This window comes from Halichoerus grypus, chromosome 1 (genome assembly GCF_964656455.1).
Source record: "Halichoerus grypus chromosome 1, mHalGry1.hap1.1, whole genome shotgun sequence".
NCBI lineage: Eukaryota > Metazoa > Chordata > Mammalia > Carnivora > Phocidae > Halichoerus > Halichoerus grypus.
In genome coordinates, this window is record NC_135712.1 from 184,623,643 (window position 1) to 184,635,742 (window position 12,100).

The 12,100-nt window shown below is 38.5% G+C and overlaps 1 long non-coding RNA gene across 1 annotated transcript in view; it reads right to left on the reverse strand.

Annotated features, from left to right (window-relative positions):
• LOC118536533 (uncharacterized) overlaps positions 1–12,100 on the reverse strand; it is a 213,194-nt gene that overhangs the window by 18,709 nt on the left and 182,385 nt on the right. Inside the window, exon 3 of the long non-coding RNA XR_004917728.2 lies at positions 6,985–7,078. This is a non-coding gene — a long non-coding RNA (uncharacterized LOC118536533). The remainder of the gene's footprint in view (positions 1–6,984; positions 7,079–12,100) is intronic.

Below are 12,100 nucleotides of genomic sequence, written 5' to 3' on the forward strand. Positions count from 1 at the left end.
ATCGTACTTCATTTATCCACTTAGGTAGATTCCGCATGGACACATGAAGGGTCTCCCCTCTCCCCATCATTCCCACCCATATTCCCTAGGACATGCTCTAGGAGAGGGAATCAGATGGGAGAGCGGTGGAGACAGCTGTCGTTGGAAGGCATAATGATGAGAGCAAATGACATTAGGCCACTTCATATTCGTGACGTTCCCAGGCCCCGTGAGCACCCACGACACTCCAGAGAAGTTCCCACCAGGCTTGCATCATCAGCAGTGTTCCCAGCGTGGCAGCCCCATGGGAATGCATGAGGGCGCTGCGTCCAGGGGTGATGCTGACGCACAGCTCTGCACTGGTCCAAACAGTTCCAGGGAGGCAGCAGGCGCCGGGCAAAGCTGGGACTCGTGAGGTCACAGAGGAATCTCAGGGCTTGGAAGGCTGACAGAATGCCTTTGCCAGCTCTGCACTGCAAGTCAGGAGGGAATTCGGCCTCCAGAAAGCATACTCTCACTCCAGCCTGGAACCAGTCAGAATCTGCACAAGACTCTTAACAGTTATAGATTTATTCTGCTGAAACGGAGAAAAATGCGAAAGGGACATCTTCTCATCCTGAGTAATATCCGCTGATCCTCTCTAAACAGATGGACTGATAATTATTCCCATCAATAAGGAGCAAACGCTCAGCTCAGCCTTGGATCTGACCTGTGGGTTCCCTCCTCCTTTGCCAGAGCAGAGGATGTAGATGGAGCAAAAACTGTAGGGGGAGCTATTTTGTTTTGAATGCAGAGTGTAATCTGCCTTTTCAAGTAAGCAAGATATTAAAATTGCCTCTCAGAGTTTCTTTTGCAGAACAATTTCCCTTTCTGGGGCATTCTGGAAATGCTATAGAAAGAAGCAGTGGTCATCATATAGGAAACTTCATGTAATATGCATCAGTGTGAATCTAAATTAGGAAATGAGGCCCATGCTCTCCCAATTATATCAAATGGTATTTGAGCATTTTAGGGGGTAAGGAAAAAAGCACAGGCTTTAAAGTGACACGGACCGTGGGTTCAGATCACAGCTCAGCTACTTACTTTCTAAGCAGCCTTGGGCAAGTTGCTTTGTAACCCTGTAAAAAGGTAAAAAGGAAAGAGGGTCCTGCATGACCTCTCAGCCAAAGTTCTTATTTGGATTTAATTTGAAGATGCTTTTAAAGCTCAACCAGTAGTCTGTGCTCAACAAATGGTTTTCCTACCCTTGTTATTTCTCTAGAGTGTCAGATATCATGCTCATTCATACCCATCTCTGAATTTTGCGTTTCTAATTGGTTTCTTGCCTTTTATATAGAAGATATGATTAGGCTCACAAAATAGGGCACATACTCAAAATTCGTTCTGCTTAAGTTAGATATCCTCTGTTCATTATTTTGATGGGATGGTTTGAGGATGGAGCCTCCACAGAAGAGTGTTTGATGTCCTGGGGAAATGTATTTGTGCTCGAGCACAGGTCAGAGAGAAAATAATGACAGAATGGCATTTGCTTCTCTGGAAAGACCTGGGTAGTGACTTGAAAATGATTCTTGAACAAAAGCATATTTCCTGGTATACCATGAATATATGGCTGTGGCAGCTCAGGGACTGCTCGGTTTCTTACTCAGACATAATATTCTGCTCAGGTTAAGCCTCCTCCAGAACCCAAGAGGCCATAAGATACAGCAAACCAATTTCTCTGCCCCCAACAAAACCATGATTGCTTTGGAATCCGTCTTATAAATCACAAATGGGGCTTACTACTAGGCCAAAGAAACAATTAGTAGTTAACCAGTAAGTGTAATCAAGAAGAAAAAAAAATACCAACCCACAAAAGACATCAACATATTACAAAAGAAAATGTTCTGCGTATTCTCTTCTGTCGTGCTGGGCCTGGACATCTTAATGAGGAACAATATTCTCTCAGGATAGTACTTCAGAGAGCTTATCGGAAGCACTGCTAAGGAGTTGCTGTCTTAAATTTTTTTCTCCAGCCACATGCATACAAGAGAATTCCATATTTGACAGCATCTTGGTACTTCCTTTATTTAACAAAGACATCTTAATTTTTCCATGACGGTAACATTTAAATTGCCTCACATCCAGTCTTAAAATAGTTGTTACACTTAAGGAGTATTATTAGAATAATGCTGGAAGGAAACACGGAGACAATTACTTTAAGTCCCTCATTTTATAGGGACAACCCAGGGGCCCAAGTTTAGTGCCTTCTCGAGGTGACACAATAATTGGGGTCAGGGCTGGGTTGAGAACTCAGATTTGTATTTCCACACTGATGCTCTTTTGACTTTTTTTTGGCATGTGGTAATTTGGGTTGTACTTGGCAGTAGAAAATTTAGAGCATTGACAGGAGTTTACATGTAAGAGAATGCCACCAAACAGGCCCACTGTGGAAATCATTGCAGGATATTATAAAGGAGGGACCACAAAGACCATGAAGGCTACATTGTACAGTCAAAGAAAATGTGGTAAAAAGAAGTTGAGTGACTTGCCCAGGACAACATAGTTAATAATGATGGAGTCCAGATATGAACTCATTGTATCTGGCATATCTGATACTAGTTAGAATATCAGCTGGAGTTGGCCAGGGGTTTTACTGGACTCATCTGTGTTTAGAGTGTTCTGAGAGATTTCCTGACCCTGCTTCAGTGGGCTGTGAGGAAGCTTGCACGTTGGGAACACATGGGAGAGGCTGGAAGTGGGAATTCTGACTAACCTGAAAGGAGAAAGTTGTCCAACTTCATTTACATTCCTGACCACATGGGAGAATAGGTTGGCATAATAGCAAGACCCCCAGTGGCTTTGAGGTGTGTGTATGTATTGTGGTGGGGACTGTGTTATGCTCGAGAGGTCTATGGTTTTCTCTTTTGCCCTTCAGCTTTCTGAGACCCTCTGCCTTATAGTGCAGAAGAGGTGGCTGTCCTAGTTCCTCTGACCAAATGAGGGGTAGACACAGAAGACTACTCTGTGAGCCTCTCTCTAGGGTTTTTGCAATTAGGCATAGTGATTGAATTAGTTAATTTTGGAGAGATGAGTTGGAAAGTCAAATAGATTTGTGATCTGAAGCTTCCATCACTGGAATGCCATGCTCTGACATGTGTTTATAACCAGGAAACGACTGTGTGGAGAGAAAGAGCAGTAGATGAATGAATGAATGGATTGCATATACTTTCTTTTCTTCTATCTACAAGGGGTACTTGAACCCTGTTTTTTCAGTGTCGCCATGAGTATTCTAACCATATACCAAACATGACGGAAATGACAGTGGTTCTTAATCATATTATTTGTGCCTGGAATCTGGTTGTGCCCAAAGCCAACCTCTATCCTGGGCATTTCTTTTTTTTTTTTTTTTTAAATGTTTTATTTATTTATTCATGAGAGTCAGAGAGAGAGAGAGAGAGAGGCAGAGGCAGAGGGAGAAGCAGGCTCCCCGCCTAGCAGGGAGCCCGATGCGGGACTCGATCCCAGGACCCTGGGATCATGACCTGAGCCGAAGGCAGACGCTTAACCATCTGAGCCACCCAGGCGCCCTATCCTGGGCATTTCTGAAAAAGAGGCCAAGAGCTTTTCTCTCTCTCTTTTTTTTTTTTTTTTTTGATTTTAGTCATTTCAGGTTGAGTTCTAATCCCCATGCAAGACAAAGAGTTGAAACTGACACAGAAGCTTCACTTTGCCAGTAAATTGCTTTGTTTTGCAGAATGTGAAGCCAAGCTTCAAGAAAAAGAAAAGAAGTACTGGGTTGGCTGCCTTTTGATTATAGTTGTTTTATTTATTTGTTGTTTTGTTGTTTTTGTAAAGAAAATGTAAGAAACTCTCCAACTGAATGCCACATAGTGCCTAGATCCTGATCCTTCTAAAGCAAAAGAATTTTTCTGTTCTCTGGATGGTTCCTGGATACTGTAGTTCTAAAGACGAAGATATGGAGAGGGCTGGCCAGAGTAAAATTAAAAAAAAAAAAAAAAAAAAAGAAGAACCTAAAGGGGGTAGGAATGATTAAAGCAAAGAAAAACAAAAAAGAGTGAAATAGACTAGTTTGAAGATGCTTTCATTTTCTAAAAGCTCCTAGCAAATTGAGAAGGCAGCCAAAAGCACAATAAGGAAGGACTTGCCTAGGAAGGTATGCATCAATTAAAAGCAACCCCCATGGAAACAGAAAGTCTCTGTTCCAAAATGGAGTCCTAGCATTAAAGCTCACTGGCTATTACCAACTGGATTGAACTCCTTTGTTCATCCTTGAATGAATCACTATGGTCCCAGGGATATGATGCTGTGATTGGTCAGACTTGAGTCACCTGTTCACTCCTGGAGCTATAGAGATGATGGATGCCATCCTGCTGAGATTATGGAAAGAGTGGTACAGGGAAAGTGAGGATGCAAAAGATGAGTGAATGGAAGTCAGGAAGATGACAAAAAACATCAGATGAGAGTTGTCTTGAAAGCAGGCACTGTATAGAATCCAAGATCCTTTAAAGACATTTTTTTTAAAGATTTTATTCATTCATTCATTCATTCATTTATTTATTTTAAAGATTTTATTTATTTATTTTAGAGAGAGCATGTGAGCACCAATGGTGGGGGGCGAGAGGGAAGGAAAGGGACAGCCAACTCCCTGTGGCCCAATGCAGGGCTCCATCCCATGACCCTGGGATCACGACCTAAGCTGAAACTAAAAGTCAGATGCTTAACTGGCCATCCAGGCACCATTATTTATTTATTTGAGAGAGAGAGAGAGAGAGAGCATGCCCAAGTGGAGGGCGGGGCAGAGGGAGAGGGAGAGAGAATCTCAAGCAGACTCTCTGCTGAGTGCAGAGCCCTACTCAGGGCTCAATCTCATGACCCTGAGATCATGACCTGAGTGAAGCCAAGAGTTGGACACTTAAGCAACTGAGCCATCTAGATGCCCCAAAGACATATTTCTAAGTGGAACATTAGTGTCTAAGATAAGCATTTCTGTGAGCTTTATAGGAAACAGATCTGTTTCTTTGTGTTGGAAATTTCACACTACCAGGAATAGTTCTGAAATACTTAAAATGTTAGAAACCTGTAGAATCCTTTTTTTCACAAGTATAATAATACTGAGAAAGCATGAATTCAATACTATGAAATGATAGACTTCAATTTCAGTTAACTTGTTATATGGCCTTATTATCGACTCAGGATTTTCTTCAGAGTGCATTAATATAAATAATTTCAGAGCCATAAAGATTGTAATTTTTGTGAAACTATCAGCCCTAGGCTCTTTGAATAGATCACATTCAGAACTTTCTCAGTGATGCAGCTCCAGAGGGAAAAAAAACACTAGCTGGGGTGACTAATTGGCTCAACAAGAATGGCTCTTGGACTCACTTCACCACCTTTCAAGAAGGTTTCATAAAAAACAAAAAAGTATATATTGAGTCTATTCAAAGATTTGGGTTTGATAATTTTCTCATTGTACTTTTCTTATTCCTTTCCAAAAATTTTGATGCAACAATAACTTATTAATTTGAAAATCTTCCCTCACATGTAGGAAATGCTTCTCATGTTAAGAAGATGGATGCTCCCAACAAAAATAAAGCATGTGAAAGATAAAAAGACGTTGTTGGATAAATGCAGTGTTGGAAGAAAACAAGATGGTGGTCATGCCATTCTTATCCGACTTTCCCTTCTTCAACCTGATACTCCACCTTCAGAAACAGGTAAACATGCCATCCATCATATTATCTATTTCCTTTGTAGTAAATTTTACTGGTTTTAATCTCTGTATTTTGTTGACTTGATGTAATATGTAGTATTTGAGTTGAAAGGGGCATGAACAGCTAAAACGACATCTCATTTTTTTAGGGACCTTTATTCTTAAACACAGGAAGTTGTAAAATCTCCAATAGCAAATTTCATTAGTTTTAGGCAATACTATAAGTGATGGTATTCTATTGAGTCAATGCCTTGAACACGAATCAGGAGATTAACTATTGTGGCAAACTGTCAATCTTTACTCCTAAATTATGGTGAGTAGCAAATTTTTTGTTCTGGCTTTGAAGTTGAATTATTCTCTTCACTCAGTATGTCAGTCAGAAAAGAGATTTGTCTTCTCAGCTGAGCTCTGCATGGTTTTCTTTAGGTAATTAATATTTCCTCTCTTCCCTCCCCCCCAACTATGCCATTACTTTGTTATTATTCTCATTCATCAAGTCCCAAATATTTCTTTAAAATTCTGAGGGGCTTGACAGGTTAAACTGTATCCCATTATTGATGATATTAAACAACACAGTCTGAAAATTTGTCTTTAGGCTTTCTGTCAGATTTTCAGTAAAATGTCATTATATTTGCATCTTTATTTCTTTAAGAGAAAGAGAGGTCATTCAGATCTACTTGCTAAAGCTCTCTACAACATGTTTTTAGACCAAAAAAAGTGGTTTAGGAAAGAAGAAAAAAATCATTTTTGGAAGCATTCTAAAATATCCATCAACAGGCATATGAGCCTGAGTGCACACAAATATTCGTCCAAAAATGTTCATTGATGCCATTTGTATCTGCTAAAAGAAAAATAGAAACAACCTAAATTTCTGAATAAATGAAAAGTTAAATAAGGCGTGGCACAATGTAATGTTATATATGATTTAAAAAGGATAAAGTACATTTACCAGGACTCCCTTGAAATGGAACTTATTAAATATTACTAGGAACAAAAAAGCAATTGCTTATCAGTCCATATAGTAGAATCATTTTTTTTTTGGTAAAATATATGTCTTTATCTTGTATATATGAATGCATATGAACTGTTCATTGTAGTTACCTCTGAGTAGTGAGAGTTGTCAGTAATGAGTTGACAAGAGCTTTGGCTGTTACCTTAACATACCCCTGTGTTTTTTTAATGATAAGTATGTATAAATATTTTAAAATGCATGTGGACAAAATAAAATAAGTTATTAAGCACTCTCATTTTACAAGTGAGAGAACTGACATGGAGAAATTAAATGACTTTCTTACCGTAGCGCAGTTCATTCGAGCTAGAGATGGAATTTGAATCCAAGTCTTTGGGCTTCAACTTCCGTATGATGACTCCTGTATATTATTCCTCTTCCTTACATTAATCAGAAAAAATAGTTTTAATAATCTATATCCACATCTTTGAAATCAAACAGAAACAAAAACCCTTTCCCCCACCAGAAAAACCTTGGAATTTAAATTTTAGAAGCTTAGATCTTACTTTTCTTCACAATATCTATAAATACACTTTCTTATATGAATTAGAATTAAATGCCTCTCTGTAGTTTTTCAGATGAGTTGTATTATCATCTAATAAATAGGTTAACCCTAGCACAGGGAAGAAATTTCTTAATCAACTGAAAACTAAAACTGAGTAAATCAGTCTGCAAAATTAGGAGGAGGAGGAGGCTGCAGCTTAGAAGGGAAGACTGCATTTATGTTGCTTTGTGTCATGGTCTAATCACACAACACTAGGGAAAGTTTCTATGGTTCAGTCTTCTGACAGAGGCGCTCATTGTAGCGATAACCTATGAATCGACTTCACAAAGACTAACTATCCAGGTGGGCTCCCCATTGGGCTGTTTCTTCTGCTTTTTACTTGGTCTCCGTCCTTCCTTCCTCTCTGGCTACCCTCAAAAAGTGGCTCCACATAGATGCTTCGGCATCTGGATTCTCCCTGTGGAGTAATTTATTCATTGTTTTCTTCCAGTCTTCTTTCAGTTGCTGACTTTTAGATTTATTAAACTGTGGATTCTCTTTCTTTCTGGGGGATCTGAACTCTGAGTGCTGAGGAAGAAAACATTGCAAGGGAGAGTGAAAGGAGACGAGCAACAGAATAGGCAGTTTCTGAGCTAAATTTCAACATCAGCCAGTCATCAGTATCCTCTTCCTTACCGGTCATCAATCCAATTCTTTTCACCATCAGAGCTACCAATTATTGGGCGTTGATTGGGAGCCAGGTACAGGGGTAGGCACTTTACATAAACCTATGCCTCAGTACAATCCTTTGGGTTGGGTACTATTATTATTCCATTTGTATATAAGGAATGGAAGCAAATAAGGCTTAGATGATTTGTTCAAGGTCATACTGGCTAAGGACTACCTTCCCTGTTTTGGAGGAAAATTGTCTTTTCTCAGGATTCAGTCTTTGAATTAAAAAAAAAAAAGACCAAGGGACCATAATAAGACTCATCAAAGAAGTGGAATCCTCCAACACATTCTTTTCCCCAATGTGTTCAGCTTATTAGTATATAGGGGAACTCTGAGTTTCTAAAAACATCTATTGATTTCCTTGTGTGTAGAGATTTACAGAGACAATTTGTAGGCCTCAAATGCCATTGCAGCATTCACTGCTTTGCTGTGGATAGGAAGGATGTTTGTGAAAGAAGGCCAAGTAATGTCATCATTTGGCCTCATTTGTGAAATGGATGGCTGTGTTCCTGGCGCTGAGAAGGATGCCCCAAAGCCATTTGAAAGATGAAAGGGCTTATCTTGAAACAAGGTTTTCTGGAAGATCACAAACTGTCTAAAATGTTAGTTCAGATAAAATGAGAGCAAAGGACTATTGGAATCTTCAAGCTGAAATTTCTAATTAGGATTTTAACAGCATGTAAGGAAATTTTCCTTGCTGCAGCCTTTGGAATTGATTCTTTTTATAGGAAGAGGTGAAAGTTTTCTTATCCCTTGCTTATGGACTTCAAAGATATACACTGATTAGAGTGTTTTCATTTTGCCCAGCTTTGGTATCGGGGCGTTCCTGCTGGATTGGATTCTCTAGTCAAAATTCTTGTCTGCAGCTTGGGGCTGATTTTAATATAAATATCAGGTTTGTCCTATCTCAGGTGCTTATTAAAATGTCATTCAGCAATTAGCTGAATCAAGAAAGGAACATAGTACACCTTTATTCTGCCTCAAAGCTTATAGATATCTAAGTTGAGAATCTCACTTTGCTTCCATTGCATTGAAGCAGCTGTTGGTTTGGGTGCCTGGGCTCTAAATTTATAAGGGGCAAGTGTTGCTCTTTGGAGATATCTGAAGGGGAGTAATTTCTGCTACCCTCTCTCTACGAACATCACCAGCTAATTTCGGAAGTGATAGCAATTGGTTCCCTAAGGCCATCAGCTGCTATGTAATATGATATTAAATATAATTATTACTTTTAAATAGTCTACAAATGTTTAGTTTTCACATAACCTTGAAAGTTGGATATCAAGTGCTATCCTAAAAGGAAGAAAAGAAGAAAAGAAGAAAGGAAGGAAGGAAGGAAGGAAGGAAGGAAGGAAGAAAGAAAGAAAGAAAGAAAGAAAGAAAGAAAGAAAGAAAGAAAGAAAGAAAAGAAAAGAAAGAAAGAAAGACCTTTACCCTCATAAAATGCAGACTGTGATAATGTATGTATTACCATTAGTAGCGGGAAATTTTTCCTCCTCCAGTGGATTTGGGGACAATCTCCGAGATGTTGCTATCATATAAAGGGTTAAGTTTTTTAGGACAAGTCTGAAAGACTTTAATTTTCTCAGCGCGTTGCCTCATCTCTGGTAGCTGCCACAACATGCCTCATTTTGGTAGCACACAGTTGACACATCCTTTGGGCATGGAAAAAGTAACAAAATTCAGGAATCTCCCCTCCTCACTCTCGGCAGTGAGTGTCATGAAGAAATATAAATAAGGATTTGCATGCTTAATATAATGAAAATATTATTTCCAGTTTTGTTGGGTTCTGAATAATAAGCGGAGGGAAAAGAAGCTCAGTACAAAGAGTATGCTGTGCCACTTGAAAAAATTTCAATAATTAGGTTAATTGGCACATTAATTTTTCTTACTATTTTTTTAGAATTGACAACTACTCCACTTGCCTACTTCCTATTAAATATATGTTTTCCCCAAGGAAACTGGTTCAAATCTTACTTTTGATCATTCTTTTCAAAATTCTGGATTAGGAGTCCTCCCCAGCCCCCCCCCCCCCAAAAAAACATTGGTCCAGCTTCTGGAATGGTGGAATAAGGACCTCTGAAAATTCACTGTTCCATAAAAGAAATGAGAACTCTGGCAAAAACTGTCAAAATCAACTTTTGGGGATCTCTGGAAATTAACTGAAAACTTACAACAATCTAGGAAGAGTTTATTTTTAAAAATGGCTGAAGCTTGGCAAGAACAGCAAGATTTATGGCATTTTAAAACTTGTCATAGTTCTACCGTCTTCCTGAACTCAGTAGCCTTGAAAACCAACAGGCTTGCACTCTGATGGTTGTGAAAACCAGCAGCCTTGCCAGCCACTGGAGGGGGAAAATGGCTTTGGAGCTCCCCTAACGCTTAACCACCAGAGAATTTCGACTATTTGGTCTGTCTGTAAGTCGGCTTGTTTGTTTGTTTTAAATCATAACAATGTATATTATTTATTTAGTAAAAAGTTCTGAAAGAATATTCTGTGGCTCAATGATAGTATTAAAGACCCAAGATTTTTCCATCATTCTGAGTGAACTTATTCTTCTTCCTTGTGTTGGTAACCTCATGGTCCCAAGATGGCTGCCATAGTTTCAGGCACTGTGTCCCTACCATCCTATGCAGGAAGGAGAGGTGTATGTGGGAAAACAGTCTCCTTTCCTTAGTGGAGAAAATTTCAGAAGCTCAAATGATGTTCCCTTATGTCTTATTTACCAGAACTGGGCCACATAGCCACTCCTAGTTGCAAAGGAGGTTGGAAAAGAGAATATCTGGCAAAGGGGAGAAGAATTATCTTGATTTACCCAGAAAAATTATGACTTACCTCTAGGAGTTTGGCATAGTAAAACCTGAACAAAAAAGAGTTTTTTTTTTCTTTCTTTCTTACCTTTTTTTAAAATCTGGGAAGACTTTGGGTCAGAAGGAAACTAACAGTGTTGGTCACAGGCAAGGATTGTCCCTGATTCATTTTTTTAAAAAAATTGAAGTATAGTTAATATATAATATCCTATTAGTTTCAGGTATATATCATAGTGATTCGATATTTTTATACATTATGAAATGATCCCCGCAATAAGTCTAGTTACCATTTGTCACCATACAAAGTTATTACTTTATTTTTTACTGTATTTTCTATGCTGTACTTGTTATCTCTAGGAGTTTGTACCTCTTAATTCCCTTCACCTACTTTGTCCGCCCCACCCCCTCACCCCTGAAACCCTCCTCCCTGTGGTAACCAAGAGTTTGTTTCCGTGTCTATGAGTCTGTTTCTGTCTTATTTCACTTGTTCATTGGTTTTATTTTTTAAATTCCACATATAAGTGAAATCATACAGTATTTGTCTTTTCTGATTTATTTCACTTGGTATAATATCCTCTAGGTCCATCTGTGTTGCAAATGGCAAGATTTCATTCTTTTTATGGCTGAGTAATATTCTATTGTATATAGATACTACTTCTTTATTCATTCATTTATCAGTGTACACTTGGGTTGTTTCCATATCTCGGCTATTATAAATAATGCTGTTATGAACACAGGGGTGTATATATCTCTTCGAATTGATGTTTTTATTTTCTTTGGATAAAAAAACACAAGTGGAATCACTGGATCATCTGATAGTTCTATTTTTATTTTTTTGAGGAACCTCCATTACTGTTTTCCATAGTGGTTGCACCAATTTACATTCCTGCCAATAGTATATGAGGGTTCCCTTTTCTCTACATCCTCACTCACACTTGTTATTTCTCCTCTTTTTGATCGTAGCCATTCTGAGAAGTATGAAATAATATCTCATTGTAGTTTTGAGTTGCATTTCCCCCAATGATTAGTGATGTTGAGCACCTTTTCTTGTGCTTATTGTCTGTGTGTGTATCTTCTTTGGAAAAATGTCTTTTCAAATCCTCTGCCCATTCTTTAGTCTGGTTGGTCTTTTTGATATTAAATTGTGTAAGTTATTTATATATTTTAGATATTAACCTCTTATTAAATATATTATTTGCAAATATCTTCTTCCATTCAGTAGGTTGCCTTTTCATTTGGTTGATGGGTTTCTTCACTGTGCAGAAGCTTTTCAGTTTGATGTAATCTCATTTGTTTATTTTAACTTTTGTTGCCCTTGTCTGGGGAGAGTGGTCCAAAACATATTGCTAAGATCAATGTCAAAGAGCTTACTGACTAA